This window comes from Phyllobates terribilis, unplaced genomic scaffold (genome assembly GCF_046119375.1).
Source record: "Phyllobates terribilis strain yellow unplaced genomic scaffold, ASM4611937v1 Scaffold_11__3_contigs__length_659146591, whole genome shotgun sequence".
In the NCBI taxonomy this organism is placed as follows: Eukaryota; Metazoa; Chordata; class Amphibia; order Anura; family Dendrobatidae; genus Phyllobates; species Phyllobates terribilis.
The window spans coordinates 231,545,290-231,567,586 of record NW_027362771.1 but is presented as its reverse complement, the minus strand read 5'-3'; positions in this window follow the sequence as shown (position 1 = coordinate 231,567,586).

Sequence of the window (22,297 nt, the reverse complement as noted above, 5' to 3'; positions counted from 1 at the left end):
ATTGAGTGTTAGCTCTTATGGTCAGCAGAGTCTTCTCTCCCTCTCTTGCCTGTAGAGTGTAAGCTCTTATAGTCAGCAGTCTTCTCTCCCTCTCTTGCCTGTAGAGTGTAAGCTCTTATAGTCAGCAGAGTCTTCTCTCCCTCTCTTGCCTATAGAGTGTAAGCTCTAATGGTCAGCAGATTCTTCTATCCCTCTCTTGCCTATAGAGTGTAAGCTCTTATGGTCAGCAGAGTCTTCTCTCCCGCTCTTGCCTGTAGAGTGTAAGCTCTTATGGTCAGCAGAGTCTTCTCTCCCTCTCTTGCCTGTAGAGTATAAGCTCTTATGGTCAGCAGAGTCTTCTCTGTTTCTCTTGCCTGCAGAGTGTAAGCTCTTATGGTCAGCAGAGTCTTCTCTCCCTCTCTTGCCTATAGAGTATAAGCTCTTATGGTCAGCAGAGTCTTCTCTCCCTCTCTTGCCTATAGAGTGTAAGCTCTTATGGTCAGCAGATTCTTCTCTCTCTCTTTTGCCTGTAGAGTGTAAGCTCTTATGGTCAGCAGAGTCTTCTCTCCCTCTCTTGCCTGTAGAGTGTAAGCTCTTATGGTCAGCAGAGTCTTCTCTCCCTCTCTTGCCTGTAGAGTGTAAGCTCTTATGGTCAGCAGAGTCTTCTCTCCCTCTCTTGCCTGTAGAGTGTAAGCTCTTATGGTCAGCAGAGTCTTCTCTCCCTCTCTTGCCTATAGAGTGTAAGCTCTTATGGTCAGCAGATTCTTCTCTCCCTCTCTTGCCTGTAGAGTGTAAGCTCTTATGGTCAGCAGAGTCTTCTCTCCCTCTCTTGCCTGTAGAGTGTAAGCTCTTATGGTCAGCAGAGTCTTCTCTCCCTCTCTTGCCTGTAGAGTGTAAGCTCTTATGGTCAGCAGAGTCTTCTCTCCCTCTCTTGCCTGTAGAGTGTAAGCTCTTACGGTCAGCAGAGTCTTCTCTCCCTCTCTTGCCTATAGAGTGTAAGCTCTTATGGTCAGCAGATTCTTCTCTCCCTCTCTTGCCTGTAGAGTGTAAGCTCTTATGGTCAGCAGAGTCTTCTCTCCCTCTCTTGCCTGTAGAGTGTAAGCTCTTATGGTCAGCAGAGTCTTCTCTCCCTCTCTTGCCTGTAGAGTGTAAGCTCTTATGGTCAGCAGAGTCTTCTCTGTTTCTCTTGCCTGCAGAGTGTAAGCTCTTATGGTCAGCAGAGTCTTCTCTCCCTCTCTTGCCTATAGAGTATAAGCTCTTATGGTCAGCAGAGTCTTCTCTCCCTCTCTTGCCTATAGAGTGTAAGCTCTTATGGTCAGCAGATTCTTCTCTCCCTCTCTTGCCTGTAGAGTGTAAGCTCTTATGGTCAGCAGAGTCTTCTCTCCCTCTCTTGCCTGTAGAGTGTAAGCTCTTATGGTCAGCAGAGTCTTCTCTCCCTCTCTTGCCTGTAGAGTGTAAGCTCTTATGGTCAGCAGAGTCTTCTCTCTTTCTCTTGCCTGCAGAGTGTAAGCTCTTATGGTCAGCAGAGTCGTCTCTCCCTCTCTTGCCTATAGAGTGTAAGCTCTTATGGTCAGCAGATTCTTCTCTCCCTCTCTTGCCTGTAGAGTGTAAGCTCTTATGGTCAGCAGAGTCTTCTCTCCCTCTCTTGCCTGTAGAGTGTAAGCTCTTATGGTCAGCAGAGTCTTCTCTGTTTCTCTTGCCTGCAGAGTGTAAGCTCTTATGGTCAGCAGAGTCTTCTCTCCCTCTCTTGCCTTTAGAGTATAAGCTCTTATGGTCAGCAGAGTCTTCTCTCCCTCTCTTGCCTATAGAGTGTAAGCTCTTATGGTCAGCAGATTCTTCTCTCCCTCTCTTGCCTGTAGAGTGTAAGCTCTTATGGTCAGCAGAGTCTTCTCTCCCTCTCTTGCCTGTAGAGTGTAAGCTCTTATGGTCAGCCGAGTCTTCTCTCCCTCTCTTGCCTATAGAGTGTAAGCTCTTATGGTCAGCAGATTCTTCTCTCCCTCTCTTGCCTGTAGAGTGTAAGCTCTTATGGTCAGCAGAGTCTTCTCTCCCTCTCTTGCCTGTAGAGTGTAAGCTCTTATGGTCAGCAGAGTCTTCTCTGTTTCTCTTGCCTGCAGAGTGTAAGCTCTTATGGTCAGCAGAGTCTTCTCTCCCTCTCTTGTCTATAGAGTATAAGCTCTTATGGTCAGCAGAGTCTTCTCTGTTTCTCTTGCCTGCAGAGTGTAAGCTCTTATGGTCAGCAGAGTCTTCTCTCCCTCTCTTGCCTGTAGAGTGTAAGCTCTTATGGTCAGCAGAGTCTTCTCTCCCTCTCTTGCCTGTAGAGTGTAAGCTCTTATGGTCAGCAGAGTCTTCTCTCCCTCTCTTGCCTGTAGAGTGTAAGCTCTTATGGTCAGCAGAGTCTTCTCTCCCTCTCTTGCCTATAGAGTGTTAGCTCTTATGGTCAGCAGATTCTTCTATCCCTCTCTTGCCTATTGAGTGTTAGCTCTTATGGTCAGCAGAGTCTTCTCTCCCTCTCTTGCCTGTAGAGTGTAAGCTCTTATAGTCAGCAGTCTTCTCTCCCTCTCTTGCCTGTAGAGTGTAAGCTCTTATGGTCAGCAGAGTCTTCTCTCCCTCTCTTGCCTATAGAGTGTAAGCTCTAATGGTCAGCAGATTCTTCTCTCCCTCTCTTGCCTATAGAGTGTAAGCTCTTATGGTCAGCAGAGTCTTCTCTCCCGCTCTTGCCTGTAGAGTGTAAGCTCTTATGGTCAGCAGAGTCTTCTCTCCCTCTCTTGCCTGTAGAGTATAAGCTCTTATGGTCAGCAGAGTCTTCTCTATTTCTCTTGCCTGCAGAGTGTAAGCTCTTATGGTCAGCAGAGTCTTCTCTCCCTCTCTTGCCTATAGAGTGTAAGCTCTTATGGTCAGCAGATTCTTCTCTCTCTCTCTTGCCTGTAGAGTGTAAGCTCTTATGGTCAGCAGAGTCTTCTCTCCCTCTCTTGCCTGTAGAGTGTAAGCTCTTATGGTCAGCAGAGTCTTCTCTCCCTCTCTTGCCTGTAGAGTGTAAGCTCTTATGGTCAGCAGAGTCTTCTCTCCCTCTCTTGCCTGTAGAGTGTAAGCTCTTATGGTCAGCAGAGTCTTCTCTCCCTCTCTTGCCTATAGAGTGTAAGCTCTTATGGTCAGCAGATTCTTCTCTCCCTCTCTTGCCTGTAGAGTGTAAGCTCTTATGGTCAGCAGAGTCTTCTCTCCCTCTCTTGCCTGTAGAGTGTAAGCTCTTATGGTCAACAGAGTCTTCTCTCCCTCTCTTGCCTGCAGAGTATAAGCTCTTATGGTCAGCAGAGTCTTCTCTGTTTCTCTTGCCTGCAGAGTGTAAGCTCTTATGGTCAACAGAGTCTTCTCTCCCTCTCTTGCCTATAGAGTATAAGCTCTTATGGTCAGCAGAGTCTTCTCTCCCTCTCTTGCCTATAGAGTGTAAGCTCTTATGGTCAGCAGATTCTTCTCTCCCTCTCTTGCCTGTAGAGTGTAAGCTCTTATGATCAGCAGAGTCTTCTCTCCCTCTCTTGCCTGTAGAGTGTAAGCTCTTATGGTCAGCAGAGTCTTCTCTCCCTCTCTTGCCTGTAGAGTGTAAGCTCTTATGGTCAGCAGAGTCTTCTCTCTTTCTCTTGCCTGCAGAGTGTAAGCTCTTATGGTCAGCAGAGTCGTCTCTCCCTCTCTTGCCTATAGAGTGTAAGCTCTTATGGTCAGCAGATTCTTCTCTCCCTCTCTTGCCTGTAGAGTGTAAGCTCTTATGGTCAGCAGAGTCTTCTCTCCCTCTCTTGCCTGTAGAGTGTAAGCTCTTATGGTCAACAGTCTTCTCTGTTTCTCTTGCCTGCAGAGTGTAAGCTCTTATGGTCAGCAGAGTCTTCTCTCCCTCTCTTGCCTATAGAGTATAAGCTCTTATGGTCAGCAGAGTCTTCTCTCCCTCTCTTGCCTATAGAGTGTAAGCTCTTATGGTCAGCAGATTCTTCTCTCCCTCTCTTGCCTGTAGAGTGTAAGCTCTTATGGTCAGCAGAGTCTTCTCTCCCTCTCTTGCCTGTAGAGTGTAAGCTCTTATGGTCAGCAGAGTCTTCTCTCCCTCTCTTGCCTATAGAGTGTAAGCTCTTATGGTCAGCAGATTCTTCTCTCCCTCTCTTGCCTGTAGAGTGTAAGCTCTTATGGTCAGCAGAGTCTTCTCTCCCTCTCTTGCCTGTAGAGTGTAAGCTCTTATGGTCAGCAGAGTCTTCTCTGTTTCTCTTGCCTGCAGAGTGTAAGCTCTTATGGTCAGCAGAGTCTTCTCTCCCTCTCTTGTCTATAGAGTATAAGCTCTTATGGTCAGCAGAGTCTTCTCTGTTTCTCTTGCCTGCAGAGTGTAAGCTCTTATGGTCAGCAGAGTCTTCTCTCACTCTCTTGCCTGTAGAGTGTAAGCTCTTATGGTCAGCAGAGTCTTCTCTCCCTCTCTTGCCTGTAGAGTGTAAGCTCTTATGGTCAGCAGAGTCTTCTCTGTTTCTCTTGCCTGCAGAGTGTAAGCTCTTATGGTCAGCAGAGTCTTCTCTCCCTCTCTTGTCTATAGAGTATAAGCTCTTATGGTCAGCAGAGTCTTCTCTCCCTCTCTTGTCTGTAGAGTGTAAGCACTTATGGTCAGCAGAGTCTTCTCTCACTCTCTTGCCTGTAGAGTGTAAGCTCTTATGGTCAGCAGAGTCTTCTCTCCCTCTCTTGCCTATACAGTGTAAGCTCTTATGGTCATCAGATTCTTCTATCCCTCTCTTGCCTTTAGAGTGTAAGCTCTTATGGTCAGCAGAGTCTTCTCTCCCTCTCTTGCCTGTAGAGTGTAAGCTCTTATGGTCAGCAGAGTCTTCTCTGTTTCTCTTGCCTGTAGATTGTAAGCTCTTATGGTCAGCAGAGTCTTCTCTCACTCTCTTGCCTGTAGAGTGTAAGCTCTTATGGTCAGCAGAGTCTTCTCTCACTCTCTTGCCTGTAGAGTGTAGGCTCTTGTGGTCAGCAGAGCCTTTTCTCTCTCTCATGTATTTTTCAAACAACTGCAAGCTATCCTTTATTGAGATCCATGCAAATTTATTCGCTGCAAATCAAATTTTTTGGCAGAAGTCGGTGAATTAGAATTTTAAAAGTGCAGCTCATCTATAGTGGTTTCAGAAATAGCTGCGCTTTTCCTGGCAGCATTGTTTTTCTGTATCAGTAGGATTTTTTTTTTAAGGCAGCATAATTTTCCTCTTTGTGGGATTTTTTCTTTTAGTCTTTAGTATAAAAAAATATGTCAATTAGTCTTGCGTGTTTTGGAAGTGTTCTTTGCTGTCACTTTCACATTGCAAATAATGCGATTATAAGAGAAATGTTTTAATCATGTGATCGATGAATCACATTGTTGAGAATGCAAAGAGTACAAAAGTAAAATGTGCTGTTAAAAACAATGCTACTAAAACATATTAATTAAAAAAACAACTAACCAAACCAGCAAACAAACAAACAAAACAATAAAAACACCCAGAACAAATGCATGTCTTTAAAAGAAAAAAAAAATGGTTAATGCTACAGTTATTACATTAATGTTTTGTAAGCAAAGAATTATGAATAAAAGTGTTTTTGTGAAGGAAACCCATGACCTTACTCAGAAAGACACGTTTAGTTAGTGTGTGTTGTGCGCACAGTGGGCAACACAGCCACCAATATTGGTCTGTGTGCCAGTGGACCCAAGTGATTTTCCACCAGGATAAAAATTGCAGCGTACACTTGTCTGGTCCATTTGATAAACCAGAATAAAGCATGTTGTTGCAGGTCTCTCCTCCACTCCCGAAAGGGACAAGCAAATAGAGCCAGTTCCTTGCGGATATGACTGGCCCAATTTCAAAGTAACCATGGTCTAATAGGAATATTTGTGGTCACAACAATACATCTAAGCTCCAGGGTATTTGTATGTTTTGGTATGTTAGAATGTTGTCTACTTATCTTGGCTAAAAATAAAAAATGTGTTTGGAAGGCTATACTGTAACCAGATTGTCTTATTTCCTTGCAATCTATTCAGAGTGACCAAACATTAGTATGCCGACATTTAACAAACAAAGTGATGGTCCAAGTTTTGGAAATAATACCATCTGCTTGAGTAATGGATTCCAAAGCAAAATGTACTCTGAATAATTCACTGAAGATAAAAACATCCAGTGATATTGTTTCATTCAGAAATGCAGAAAACTTAACACATTTCCTTTTGTGATGACATGTACTAAATATGTAAATTGAATTAACAAGACGTGCAGACAGTGTAAGTGAAACCATGTGAGTGTCGTTCTTTAGAAGTCATGGTAGTAATATAAATATATCAAGTAAAATCCTTTCCTTTAATGGCTGCAAATGAATAGCTGAAAAAGAAATATTCTTATTTCTCAAGGGGTAGTCTTAAAAAGCAACCCCTGTCTATTTTCCCCATAAGCGTATCAAGCCCTCCTATGAGACTAAATGTAGAGCCACAGCAAACACTGGTTCTCACTATGGTAGACTAAAGCCTTTCATTTATTACATGATCAGTCATTAATAGTAGGTTAATGCAACATTTACCCTTCAGTAGCGCTGAAATATGGGATATAAGAAGCCAGACTACAGCAGATGTAACCTGAAAAGGGGTTATCTTTGTCACATAAAATATCATGATTAGTGATGGGCGAGCACTAAAATGCTCGGGTGCTCGATGCTCGAGTCGAGCACATTGGAATACTCGGGTGCTCAACCTGAGCAACGAGCCCAATGTAAGTCTATGGGAAACTCAAGCATTTTTCAGGCTGCTCCACCCGGCGGTCTGCAGAGGGCCTAAAAATTGCCCAAATCAATGGGAATAGTGCTCAAATGATATGGGAACAGCATGGGGAAGACCCCTGGAAGCATTTCTGACTCCCAGGTCACTTCTGTCAACAACGTTGTCAGAGGTATTAAGCCACTTTTAAGGGCTCACAATAAAACATACAAAAACAAAACCAAAATGGATTTTCCTGGGAAATATGTTAAGGAACATCCTTTCCAGGATAATGACTTGTATATAAAGCAAAATAAATAACCAAAACCAAAAATACTCCTCCACACCTTGGGCTATGTTCACGCGTAGCGTTTTTGATGCGTTTTTGCACTTTTGCATTGCTTTCTACCGTGACTAATGCATTCACTGGGAAATGTGATTTTAACATTTTACAACCTTATCTGGCCATGTGGTGTGTGAGATATCATCAGACACTTCGTGTTTCATTTATGAAGGAGGGACTCTGAAAGTCACAAAGCCTATTTTTATAGGGCCATCAGGCAACCTTTACTATTCTTACAGGGCCAGCAGTTGGCCCTCACTAGTCTAAGAGAGCCATCAGCCAGCTATGTTTTATTGTTCCCATTAATAAAGAGCGGGTCTCCTATACTGTTATTGCGTATGCAGTGAGTGGCAGGGCTGCCCAAAATTTGGACGCACTCCAATACCACTTTGAAAATTTGGACGCACCCCAAAACCCCTTTGAAGAGACTTAGAGGAGGGCCTCCTGAAAACAATGTTCCCATTATTAGGAAGTGGGTCTTCCATTGTATTTGCCTATGCAGTGAATGCAAGGGTTGCCAAAAATTTGGAGGTACTCCAATGCCTCTTGGAAGAGACGTGTAGGTCAGAGGGCCTCCTGAAAACAATATTCCCATTATTAGCAGGGGGTCTCCAATTATGTTTTGTTTGCCTATGCAGTGAATGCAGGCGTTTTGAAAAATTTGGAGGCACTCCAATGTGCCTTGGAAGAGACTTGAAGGTCAGAGGGCCTCCTGAAATCCTGAAAACAATTTTCCCATTATTAAAAAGTGGGTATCCAATTGTGTTTGCCTATGCAGTGAATGCAGGGGTTGAAAAAAATTTGGAGTCACTCCAATGCCCCTTGGAAGAGATGTGGAGGTCAGAGGTCCTCCTGAATACAATGTTCCGATTCTTAGGAAGTGGGTCTCCCATTGTGTTTGCCTATGCAGTGAATGCAAGGGTTGCAAAAAATTTGGAGGCACTCCAATGACCCTTGGAAGAGACGTGGAGGTCAGAGGGCCTCCTGAAAACAATGTTTCCATTATTAGAAGGGGTCTCCCATTGTGTTTGCCTATGCAGTGAATGCAAGGGTTGCCAAAAATTTGGAGGCACTCCAATGCCCCTTGGAAGAGACGTGGAGGTCAGAGGGCCTTCTGAAAACAATGTTCCCATTATTAGGAAGTGGGTCTCCCATTGTGTTTGCCTATGCAGTGAATGCAAGGGTTGCCAAAAATTTGGAAGCACTCAAATGCCCATTGGAAGAGACGTGGAGGTCAGAGGGCCTCCTGAAAACAATGTTCCCATTATTAGAAGGGGGTCTCCCATTGTGTTTGCCTATGCAGTGAATGAAAGGGTTGCCAAAAATTTGGAGGCACTCCAATGCCCCTTGGAAGAGACGTGGAGGTCAGAGGGCCTCCTGAAAACAATGTTCCCAATACTAGAAAGAGGTCTCCCATTGTGTTTGCCTATGCAGTGAATGCAGGGGTTGCCGAAAATTTGGAGGCACTCCAATGCCCCTTGGAAGAGACGTGGGGGTCAGAGGGCCTCCTGAAAACAATGTTCCCATTATTAGGAAGTGGGTCTCCCATTATGTTTGCCTATGCAGTGAATGCAAGGGTTGCCAAAAATTTGGAGGCACTCCAATGCCCCTTGGAAGAGACGTGGAGGTCAGAGGGCCTTCTGAAAACAATGTTCCAATTATTAGGAAGTGGGTCTCCCATTGTGTTTGCCTATGCAGTGAATGCAAGGGTTGCCAAAAATTTGGAGGCACTCAAATGCCCATTGGAAGAGACGTGGAGGTCAGAGGGCCTCCTGAAAACAATGTTCCCATTATTAGAAGGGGGTCTCCCATTGTGTTTGCCTATGCAGTGAATGAAAGGGTTGCCAAAAATTTGGAGGCACTCCAATGCCCCTTGGAAGAGACGTGGAGGTCAGAGGGCCTCCTGAAAACAATGTTCCCAATACTAGAAAGAGGTCTCCCATTGTGTTTGCCTATGCAGTGAATGCAGGAGCTGCCCAAAATTTGGAGGCACTCCAATGCCCCTTGGAAGAGACGTGTGGGTCAGAGGGCCTCCTGAAAACAATGTTCCCATTATTAGGAAGTGGGTCTCCCATTATGTTTGCCTATGCAGTGAATGCAAGGGTTGCCAAAAATTTGGAGGCACTCCAATGCCCCTTGGAAGAGAAGTGGAGGTCAGAGGGCCTTCTGAAAACAATGTTCCCATTATTAGGAAGTGGGTCTCCCATTGTGTTTGCCTATGCAGTGAATGCAAGGGTTGCCAAAAATTTGGAGGTACTCAAATGCCCATTGGAAGAGACGTGGAGGTCAGAGGGCCTCCTGAAAACAATGTTCCCATTATTAGAAGGGGGTCTCCCATTGTGTTTGCCTATGCAGTGAATGAAAGGGTTGCCAAAAATTTGGAGGCACTCCAATGCCCCTTGGAAGAGACGTGGAGGTCAGAGGGCCTCCTGAAAACAATGTTCCCAATACTAGAAAGAGGTCTCCCATTGTGTTTGCCTATGCAGTGAATGCAGGGGTTGTCCAAAATTTGGAGGCACTCCAATGCCCCTTGGAAGAGAGGTGGGGGTCAGAGGGTCTCCTGAAAACAATGTTCCCATTATTATGAAGTGGGTCTCCCATTATGTTTGCCTATGCAGTGAATGCAAGGGTTGCCAAAAATTTGGAGGCACTCAAATGCCCATTGGAAGAGACGTGGAGGTCAGAGGCCCTCCTGAAAACAATGTTCCCATTATTAGAAGGGGTCTCCCATTGTGTTTGCCTATGCAGTGAATGCAAGGGTTGCCAAAAATTTGGAGGCACTCCAATGCCCCTTGGAAGAGACGTGGAGGTGAGAGGGCCTCCTGAAAACAATGTTGCCATTATTAGAAGGGGGTCTCCCATTATGTTTGCCTATGCAGTGAATGCAGGGGTTGGCAAAAATTTGGAGGCACTCCAATGCCCCTTGGAAGAGACATGGAGGTCAGAGGGCCTACTGAAATTAATGTTCCCATTACTAGAAGGGGGTCTCCCATTGTGTTTGCCTATGCAGTGAATGCAAGTGTTGCCAAAAATTTGGAGGCATTCCAATGCCCCTTGGAAGAGACGTGGAGGTCAGAGGGCCTCCTGAAAACAATGTTCTCATTATTAGAAGTGGGTCTCCCATTGTGTTTGCCTATGCAGTGAATGCAGGGGTTGCCAAAAATTTGGAGGCACTCCAATGCCCCTTGGAAGAGACGTGGAGGAGGACCTCATAAAAAATGTTCCAATTAGAAAGGAGTGGGTCTCCTATATTTGTAATGCCCATGCACTAAGGGCTGACAAACATTTACCCCTGGGGGTGTACATGAACATACTGTATAATTTTTTTTTTTTTACGGGCATCATAAACACCCTTTAAAAAAATTATGTGGGTGTTGCATCATGGACCACGGTCACCCTGGTGATATGGTGGTGGAGGATGAGGATGAGAAGAAGGAGGAGGACAAGAGGAAATAGCCAAAATCAGGAAGCATATACCCATGTGTTTACACCTCCCAAAAAAGACACTGGATTTGAGTTTGTTACGCTGCTATCATTCAGTGGTGTTGAGAAGTCTGGCCCAATCCAGCCTCTGTTCATTTTTATAAGAGTCAGCCTGTCAGCATTTTCAGTTGACAGGCGGATGCGCTTACAGTTATAATTCCACCAGCGGCACTTTTGCATTGAAAAGCAAAAGCTGACTAAAATTAGGAGGAAATGCAATGCCCGTTGGAAGAGTCATGGAGGTCGCAGTAGCTTAACAAGACGGTTTTAATGAATCATAGAATCATAGAATCATAGAATGGTAGAGTTGGAAGGGACCTCCTGGGTCATCTGGTCCAACCCCCTGCTCAAAGCAGGATTCACTAGATCATCTCAGACAGATGTCTGTCCAGCCTCTTGGAAAAGTGGTGGAGGTCACAGTAGCTTAAGAAGACGGTTTGAATGTCCCTTGGAAAAGTGGTGGAGGTCACAGTAGCTTAACAAGACGGTTTTAATGCCCCTCGGAAGAGACGTGGAGGTCGCAGTAGCTTAACAAGACGGTTTTAATGCCCGCTGGAAAAGTGGTGGAGGTCACAGTAGCTTAACAAGACGGTTTTAATGCCCCTTGGAAGAGACGTGGAGGTCCCAGTAGCTTAACAAGATGCTTTTAATGCCCCTCGGAAGAGACGTGGAGGTCGCAGTAGCTTAACAAGACGGTTTTAATGCCCCTTACAAGAGCCATACAGTACAGCATCTTAAAAATATTATTCCCATTATTGGGGAGTGGGTCTCCCACAGTCTTTGCTTATGCCTTCCAAGCAAAAGCTGACAAAAATAAGGACTGAGGAACTTTCAACAATGGCAACATGGACCATGGTCACCCTGGTGGTATAGTGGTGGGGGAGGCTGAGGATAAGGAGAAGAACATAAAACAGCCGAAATGAGGAAGCGTATACCCATGTGTGGGTGTGAAGCGGTGCATGTGACTACACCTCCCGAAATAACACAATGGATTTGACTTTATGTTACTTTGCTGTCATTTGGTGGTGATGAGAAGTCTGGCCCAATCCAGCCCTTGTTCATTTTGATAAGGGTCAGCTTGTCAGCATTGGCACTAAAAACCCGCTCTGATAAAACGCTAGTGGCAGGGCAGGCCAGGACCTCCAAGGCGTAGAGAGCCAGTTCATTCCACATATCCAGCTTGGAAACGCAGTAATTATAAGTCACAGAGGAATCACGGAGGATGTTGGTACGGTCAGCAAGGTACTCCCTCCGCATCTTCCCAAAGTTTTCACTTCTTGTGAGAGTACCCCATGCCTCAGGGCCTGTGCGATGAGAGGGGCTGAGAAAATTTTCCCAGAACTTTGACAGTGTTCTCCTGCCTCTGCTGGATTGCATTTGTGTCTCTCTCGCCTGTACTCCTTGGTTGTCCAACGAACTGTGACCTCTGCTGCCAACGTTTTCAGATGGGAATTTTTTAATAGCTCCACAACAAGGGCCTTCTGGTAATGCCCCATTTTTGTAGACCTGTCCGCCTCAGGAATAAGAGATATAAAGTTCTCCTTGTAGTGTGGGTCTAGAAGTGTCACCAACCCATAATGACTGTCACCCAAAAGTTTGAGAACGCAAGGGTCATGGGAAAGGCAGCGTAACATAAACTCAGCCATGCGTGCCAGACTGCTAACATGCAAGACTTCCGTGTCCTCACCAAGAGGATGAATGACTATGCTCTCCTCCTCCTCCTCTCTGTTCTCAGGCCACCCACGCTAAACAGACGGTATGACAGTTGTGCAGGTAGTACCATTTATAGTGCATGAAACTAGCTCCTGTTCTTAGTCCTCCTCCTCTTCCTCATTGTAACCCAATCCACGTTGTGATGAGACGAGGCTGGGCTGTGTGTAATCACCCTGTATGGTTCCTTGCTCCAACTCATCATGCTCCGCCTGCAATGCATCCTCTTTTATTGTGAGCAGAGAGCATTTCAGAAGACAGAGAAGCGGGATGGTGATCCTAATTATGGTGTCATTGCTGCTCACCATCTTGGTGGAGTCCTCAAAGTTTTGGAGGATGGTACATATGTCTGACATCCATGTCCACTCCTGAGGTCTTATGTGTGGAGTCTGAACTGAATACCGGCGGTCTTGTTGATGCTGGTACTCAACAACTACCCTCTTCTGCTCACAAATCCTTCCCAACATCTGCAGTGTAGAGTTCCAACGCTTGGGGACATCACACACCAGTCTGTGAGCAGAAAGCTGCAAACGCTGCTGAAACACGGCAAGGGCGGCGGAAGCTGTAGGTGACTTTCTAAAATGGGCACACAGGCGGCGTACTTTAACAAGCAGATTCGGCAGCTCTGAGTAGGATTTGAGAAACCACTGAACCACGAGGTTAAGCACATGGGCCAGGTATAGTACGTGTGTGAGCTCGCCTTGCCTCAGAGCCGCCACCAGGTTCCGGCCATTGTCACACATGACCATGCCTGGCTGTAGGTTCAGCGGTGTGAGCCACAGATCTGCCTGCTCTTTCAGAGCTGTCCACAACTCTTCAGCATTGTGTCGTTTGTCACCTAAGCATATTAGCTTCAGCACAGTCTGTTGCCGCTTGGCTGAGGCAGTGCTGCAGTGCTTCCAGCTTGTGACTGATGTGGTCATTTCGGAGATGGAGGCTGAAGAGGAGGAGGAGACTGAGGAGGTGCTGTAGACTGTGGGGGCATCCCTGATTGACCTAGAGCCTGCAATCTTGGCGTCGGGAGGATGTGTTCCATCCCAAGGTTCGACTGGGTCCCGGCTTCCACTATGTTAACCCAGTGTGCCGTCAGCGAGATGTACCGTACCTGCCCACAAGCACTTGTCCACGTGTCCATGATTAGGTGGACTTTCCCGGTAACTGCTTTGTTGAGGGCATGGCTAATGTTTTGGGACACGTGCTTGTGTAATGCAGGGATGGCACATCGGGAGAAATAGTGGCGGCTGGGGACCGAGTTCCGAGGGACAGCCGCCGCCATCAGGTTGCGGAATTCTCCCGTCTCCATAAGCCTAAAAGAGAATGCCAAGAGTGTGCAAAGCAGTCATCAAAGCAAAAGGTGGCTACTTTGAAGAACCTAGAATATAAGACATATTTTCAGTTGTTTCACACTTTTTTGTTAAGTATATAATTCCACATGTGTTAATTCATAGTTTTGATGCCTTCAGTGTGACTGTACAATTTTCATAGTCATGAAAATACAGAAAAATCTTGAAATGAGAAGGTGTATCCAAACTTTTGGCCTGTACTGTGCATATATATATATATATATATATATATATATATATATATATATATATATGTACTTGGTACATAATCTATACAAAATTAGTTAGAGCAAAATTCCCACCTGTGATCCCATTGAGAGGCCACGGTGAACTTTTCTAAGTTATTCTACTCCACTTATTGAGAGACTATGGGGGCTATTTATCAAGACTGATGATTCTCTCGCCAGTCTGGATGAGGGGGTGTGCAGCTCACCACAAGTCTTACTTCAGCCCCTGCTGGGTAAACTTTGTGGTGTATTAATTGCTGCTGCTCGTCATGAATTTGCCCCAGCCAAGTCCACTTTATCAGACTTGACACGGCAGAAGTCACATTTTTATTGTGCAAAGAATACTGCAACTTTTCAAAGCTTTTTTCACCACAAATATGGTGGAAAAGCTTTGGTGAATCACCGGCATATGCTTTTGAACTTTGTAAATATGTTATTGAGCGAACGCTGTGCTTGATATTTGTGTGATAAGTAAAAGGATTTGCTGCATGGCTCTTTGTGCCCACCTGCCAATATTCAGTACTACCCTACACACCTACAGGTGACATTTGGATGAAGGATAGGCCTTAAGAAAAATGTTGTCTGTTAGGACCAACCCCAGTCCTATACATGTATGAATATGAATCGTATTTTGCTGATCTTACAGTTAGGGTAAAATTAGTTTGATTCCTAACACCTTTTGTATATTGATATAGGAGTATGACACAGCTATAGCTTTATAGTTTCTACGCAATATAGAAATGTATATGATTTAAGATACCTCACCTTGTTTTACATTTTGCTATGAAGGTAATTGCTAACAGTTGTTTATCGCTGCAGTCATTCCAAGGCAGAAAGAGGTGAACCGCTGTGTTTTCAATGGAATTGCTCTACAGGAGTCCCGTTGTGCGTAGGACAGAATCACCCTCAACATATCTTTAATTTTGATGAGCTCTTGGAAAATGTACTTTTATTCCTTTGAACAATAATATAAACTCATTTCCATAAACCAGCTTATCCCAGCCCTAGTCTGCATGGAACACGTGTATAGAAAGCTTCTCTCCAAGGTTCCCCAGTGTGCAGTGTATATATTTTAAAAAATCTAAGAAGTAGATGTGCTCAAATATGTCATTTCCTGATAGAAAATATCAAGAAGATGTGTCTGGTCATGGGGTCTCGGGAACAGGGGTGTTCTTCAGTCCTCTGTTCCAAGATGGCCATATGTGGTCACTTTTTATTATAATCATTAGGAAATATAGACAAAGCTATGTGCAAGTGACTCGCCCCCAGGGCCGTGGGGTACTCGTCAGCCGGGCCTTATTGCTGCTTTCCGGGGAGATCACGGTGGCTGGCCTGGTCAGTGCAAAAAGGGGATATTTATAGGGGATTTGTCGTGACGCCACCTGTGGTGTCTGGTGAGGATCACCAGCGCTGCGACAGTCCTCTGAGGCTGGTGTTTAGGGCAGCTTGAGATGGAACGGCTCCCCACAGGTGGAGCAGGTCTCAGGGCAGTGTAAACGAATGGTGGTGCGCTTGGCGTTGTAGTGCAGGGAGGGAAATGGCGCCAACGAAAGAAAGAAACGGAGGCAGCTCAGTGCAGTCATCCAAGATTTACTCACAGTTCATAGACAGTCCACAGGTGCACTGTACTGGTGCAAGCCTCCCGCGTCGCACTGCGTTCACCGGGCAGGGGTTCAGTCTTTCCTCAGGCAGCTCGGGTGTACCTGGCATAACCCCACTTTCTTATGTGCCTCTCTAGACCGACTTCACGCTGGGTCTTACGCCCTCCTGCCCTGCGCTTCCCACTGTGAATCCTGTTCGGGTGCTGCGAGGTCCCCCCTGTCCGTCGGAGTTGCACAGACCTGCTTGACCTTACTTGGATTGAAGTGGGGGGTTTTGGCTTCTGGCTATAGAAGTCAGAAGCCTCCGGTTTTTACAGCCGAGGCTTGAAGCAGCACGACTGGGCCAGGGGCTGGTCCCCTTCTTGCGGCCTAGATCCTCCTGACACTTGGCAGGTTCGGAGTGTACGGGTGCCGCCTGCACTTGCCGTACCCCCCTAGGATCCCTTCTGCAGAACGAAGCTTACTCCCTGCTCCCCTACTGGGCCCCTGTCCTAGGCCCTTGTAGTGGAGCAGAGCTCCTACAGAGACTCTGCTCCCAGACTGTTCCTCTGAACTGTCCCTACTCAAAACAACCCAAAACCTTTTAAGATGTCTACCTTTTATATATCTACTGTATGAGTGCTCCTCTAAACTACTTCCACCACTCATACCCAATACTGGTTCCCCCTAACTTTGGGTTCCCCCCACCCCAGCCAGGGGCAGGGCTCAGCAGAAAACTACATTGCGTCTTGCCCCTCCTGCTGGCCTGGGGTAGTGTAGTGTTGGATGTAGGTATTGGGGTCCCGTGCAGCACTCTATCCTTACCTGAGAGAAGGGAGACACCACACCTCTGGGTGAGGTGCAGTACCTCTGTGGCGACCGAACCCTCAGGGGCGCCACACAAGCACCAAGAGATCTCTAACTCATTGGAGATCTAATATAATGTTTTTTTCAACCTTATGACATGATCTTTAAAGAAGTAATATATTTCTTATAGTTTTTCTTATAACAGGCATCAATGGCATGTTAACAAAATACACCATAAATGTCTGCTTTATAGAATTCCAATCACACCATCACTGATTCTGAGAATGGGAGGCCAGCATACTTATTGTTGTAGCTGAAATTCTGGCAATAATATATTAAGTTATTGCCAACCTAATATTTCATTTTATTTTCTCTTGTTTGTCATTCTGTTTTTAAGATTTAAATCTCTTTGCATAGCAATTGCACCTTGCACATACATTTATATTATTTAAGGCTATGGACACGCCTTATATATTTTAGTTACTTTCAATGTATTTACTTCATAAAAGAAAACGTATTTGCAATAGATTTTGATAAAAAAATATAACCACTGCAACCCTAGAATGGTTGAGATCTTTGGATAATAACATTATAGACAAAAGCTGATAAAGAAGGAAACATAGTCATAATGTCAAAAGATTATTATGTAGCGGAAGCTACTAGACAATGAGAAAAAAAACATATTTTTGTCTCATTATTGACCCCACCGCAAAATTATAGTCATGCGTAGGCCATATACACAAGTTCAGTATTTGGTCAGTATTTTACATCGGTATGTGTAAGCCAAAACCAGGAGTGGGTGATAAATACAGAAGTGGTGACGTGTTTCTGTTATACTTTTCCTCTGATTGTTCCACTCCTGGTTTTGGCTTACAAATACTGATATAAAATACTGACCAAATACTGAAAGTATGAACGTGACCTTATAAACATTGTTGCATGATTATGTTGAAAAAGGTATTTTGTCACAAAACATTATGGAGAAACTACATCCACTATGCCCCAGAAAACCTTGCTGGTATTTTTCATCCAAAATACATAAAACACTAAACTGGTCTTCCAATTATTTCAGGGATAGGCTCTGTCACTGAGCTCATATCAAAACATACTGAAATTTATTGACTGGTTACTATGTCCATTGTTGGAAGATATCCCTTCCGATCTTACAAACAGAAATGATTTTCTATGTGCACTTGAGAACATAGATGACTATATAATGGCATCAATTGATGTCGAAAGTCTTTATATGTGGATATCACATGAAACAAGGATACAGTCTGTTCGCCAAAGTTTGTACAATTACCCAAGAAGCAATATATATGTAAATGTTGAGAATGAAGCTTTAAAATGTGTTTTATCTGATAACTTATTTCAGTTCAGGAAAAAATGGTATGCCCAAATTAATGGTACCCAGTCTCATGTACCTATGCTAACATATTCTTGGTGGTGTTTGAAGAGTAATATGTGTTTACAATGGATAATCCATTTCTTCAATGCATAAATATTTAAGATTTGGAGAAGTCGTTGTTAACCACCGCCAATAATAAGAATTTGAAGTTCACATCTACATTTGGAGATAAACAGTTAGAATTTTTAGATGTACTTGTTGTGATTAAGGATCATAACATTCTTCAGTATATAGGAAGTCTACAGAAATAATTCACTACTACATTATAAAAGCTCTCTCCTTATCCATATTAAGGAAGCAGTATGATATGGACAATATATAAGTCTAAGTAAAATGAATAATATCGAATACATTTTTTTACAGAAAGTTGAAGAGATGAAGATGCACCTCTTATTAAGGTGATACCAAGCCGCTAAATATAGACCCAGAGTTAAAAAGGGCCCTTATGATAAAACAATGTGATTTATTATATGAAAATAAGAAAAAAGATTGTAAGTAGAGAGAAAATAGATTTTTCTTTTTATTAAAAAATAGCATTATAGCTAACAAAATAAGATCAGTTATATTTAATAACTGGCACATAATGGAAAAAATCCTAGTCTTAAAGAGATAACTGTCTGTAAACCATTAATTACAAATTCAACTAATTTATGATATATATAAAGATTAATTCTGGTAATCCAGAAGGTTTTTTGTTATAAGAATATTGCGAATACCAAAACTAAAGAGAGGTGATAATTGCCACAAAATTTTATTTGAAAAAGAAAGTAAATGGATCCTAAATCTAAGGTTAGGGGACCATTAGTATGTTTGTATAGTGGAAGAAATGATCAACATAGTTTGTAGTGAGCATTTTTTCTTAAAATCGGCAAAAAAGTATTTTTATCACTTTGGCTTGGATTAGTGATGAGCGAATATGTTTGAAAAACGATTACCAATTTCAAATTCGGCACGAATATGGCACAGAGGAGGAGGGCATGCTTGTAATCTTTTTTTTCCCCTAACTTTATGTGTGCAAATCGCGGCTAGCCAGTCGGGGCGCCGGAACCATCCACATTGTCCAGACACAAGGGCTTGTGCCATTGGCTGCTGAAATCACATGTTTCTCTATTTAAAGAGCGGACATGTTGTTTTATCACCTTTTTGTCATTATAACAGGTCACAAAGGCTGCTGCTGACAGAGCTCCTGGACTCATTAGAGATTTTAGCTAGTTAATTAGATGGTTGCTTCTAAGGCAGATAGTTTAGGTAGCTAGTGTCCTATGTGGCTTTGAAATCGACCTTCCAGCTGATTTTTTTTTCTTGTGCCATTACTGGGGCCCACACAAAGACAGCAGGGCACATTTCATAGAAATCTGTTGTGCACTGCTTCTATTGCGCTCCATGCACGAATACACCTTTAAAAATCTATTTTTGTTCAGTTGCTAATGTGATACATCAAGCCATAGTAGCCCAACTTGTCATTTTGTGGGGGTGAAATTCAACTGTATGCAGAGCTCCTGCAGAGTACAAAAATTAATTTTTTTCAGTTGCTAACATGATACAGCAAGCCATAGCAGCCCACCTTGTCATTTTGTGTTGGTGAAATTCAGCTGTATGCAAAGTAAAAAAATCTATATTTTTCCTTGAGTAACGTGACACAGCATGCCATAGACCACCTTGTCATTTTGTGGTGGTGAAATTCAGCTGTATGCAGAGTAAAACAAAAAATCTATTTTTTTCTGTGGCTAACATGATGCAGCAAGCCATATCTCACCTTTTCATACAGTGATGCTGAAATTCAGCTGTGTGCAGAGCTGTTGCAGAATAAAAAAAAAAAATTCAGTTGCTAATGTAGCGCTCCGAGGGTTCGGTCGCTACAGAGGTATTGCATCTCAACCAGATGTGCGATATCTCACTTCCAGGTAAGGATGGAGTGTGGATCAGGACCCTGACACCTGCATGCATTACACCACATTTCCGGGGGGCAGGGCGACCGATATGCTCCAAGTGGAGCACGACAGTCCCTGTCCCTGGCTGGAGTGGGGGGAGGGAACACCGAGGAAGGGGAACCCTGTAGTGCATAGGAGGGAGAGGTCAGTTCCTGGGTGCACCGAGTAGGAGGTATAAAAGGTGGGCACCATCTTAGTTCGGTGTGGAGTTCAGATGGAGAGGAAGAGAGAGCAGGAGGTGGGGAGCAGAGGCTCAGACCAAGCTCTGCTCCGCAGGCTGACCTGAGAGAGCGGCTGGAGCCTGGAGGAAGGAGAAGGAAGGAAGAGGAGCGGAGGAGGCTCCAGGAACAAGGAACGAAGGGACCCCAGGGGTGTGGACCGGCGAGTCATCACCGCACGCCCGAATCTACTTGCGTAGGGGGGTCAAGTCAAAGACCGGTCCCCGAAACTAGTGGAGCCGGGGAACTACCCTCAGCTAGAAACCGGAGGCTGTGACATTTTATGTGGCGCAGCCCCTCACTACACCCGCTAGGAAGGCACCACATAGGGTCAGGGAAACGGCACCAACGTTTACCCGAGAAGGCCCGAGGCAGCCGGACAGAAACGTGGTCACTGGTGGGGTATGACAGGCCAGAGAAAGGACACATAAAGGGGGTCCTGTGAAACGCTCCAAAGTTATCTGGGAGTCGGCCGAGCCCCTCACCTGGTGAGCACAGTGCGACGTGGGACGTTATGACTAGCTGGAGTAACGTGGATAAAGAACTGTGAGTAAATACCCTGGACTGCATTACAGGACTCTGTGTCGTTACTGCTGCTCCTGCGCACCATCACCCTCAACATCCGCACTCGCTGCCCTGAGGCTATACTCCTCCCGTGGGGAGTTATACTATGCTCTGCTGCACCCACAACACCAGCCTCAGCGGTCTGCCCTGCAGCGGCGGTTCACGCTGACCGCAATCCACGGGTGGCGTAGTCGGACATTTAATCACAAAGCCCTATAAGTAGACTCCCATTTGGGTTGACCGCCCTGAGCCACGGGACCGGGTCTCCGCCACGCCAGTACTACAACCCCCATCATCCATGACGGGTCCGGTTCCGGGTATCCCCACACACACGCGGCCCAGGGGGCGCGTCACTAACGTGATACAGCAAGCCATATCTCACCTTGTCATTTTGTGGCGGTTAAATTCAGCTTTATGTACTGCTCATGCAGAGTAAAAAAAATCTATTTTTTTCTGTGACAAACGTGATGCAGCAGGCTAGATCTGAGTTTGAAATTGTTTGGAGCATATATTCTCTATTATACAGGCCTCATCTACACAAAAAAATACTTTCTTCTGTTACTAACGTGATACAGTAGGGGAGATCTCAACAGTTTGAAATTGTTTGGAGCATATGTTCTCTGTTATACAGGCCTCATCCACACTAAAAAAATACTTTCTTCTGTTACTAAAGTGATACAGTAGTAGATCTCTGTTTGAAATTGTTTGGAGCATATCTTGTATGTTATACAGGCCTAATCCACACTAAACAAATATGTATTTTATTCTGTTACTAATGTGATACAGTAGGGGAGATGTCAGTTTGAAATTGTTTGGAACATATGTTCTCTGTTATACAGGTCTCATCCACACTAAAAAAATATTTTCTTCTGTTATTAACGTGATACAGTAGGGGAGATCTCAGCGGTTTGAAATTGTTTGGTGCTTATGTTCTCTGTTATACAGGCCTCATCCACACTAAAAAAAATACTTTCTTCTGTTACTAAAGTGATACAGCAAGCCATATCTCACCTTGTCATTTAGTGTCGCTGAAATTCAGCTTTGTGCAGAGCTGTTGCAGGATTAAACAAAATATTTTTTTTAGTTGCTAACATGATACAGCAAGCCATATTTCACCTTGTCATTTAGTGCTGCTGAAATTCAGGTGTGTGCAGAGCTGGTGCAGAGTAAAACATTTTTTGTTACTAATAGCGTGCTCCTACCAAACTATCTGAGCAACATGAATGGGAAAAAGAGGTCGGAGTGGAAGGGGGAATAGGCTTTGTGTTCAAGGTATATGTGGGGTAGGTGATAATGTTAGCGAAAGCAATAGTGAACCAACACCATCACGTCCTATCCAAAGACAATTGACAACTTCAGCTTCTGGATGGGCTATTCCACTCCCTTTCTTAGGCAGCCACACAGCGGTACGCCTTGTTGATGAGGGCCAGAGAGAGCATGTGCTCCAGTGGATGGCAAGCGCTGCTTCAAGTGGCCTCTCCTCCTCTTCCTCCACCTCAACATCATAATGTCACGCTGTCTCTGTGTACTGGAGGTAGGGGGCCTAAGCTGACCCTGAGCTGGGGCCCTGACTAATCCCTCTACCTGGAGGTACTGTTAAAGGTACAGAGGTCCAGGCCGCCAGCGTATCCCCTACCTCCTGAGGATCCCTGCACCTAAGTAATCTAGTCCTGAGAAGGACCCCGATCACAACAAAAGGGGACAGGTAATAATATGCCAACACTCAGTACTTAGACGAACGAGACAGTACAAGGGTAAAACCAAAACCACCTTGCATACAAAAACTACACAACTAGAACAGAGGGAACACCAACGGGAAAGGAGATAAATGATAAAGCGAGGAAGGGAAAAAACACTCCAAATACACTTATCTCTGAAACTCCAAATACCACGATCCGCTCTGTTAGTCTGCATGAAATGCTTTCACCGACACTTCCCTAACAGAGCAGTAGACATATGAAGGAATCTCACTACAGC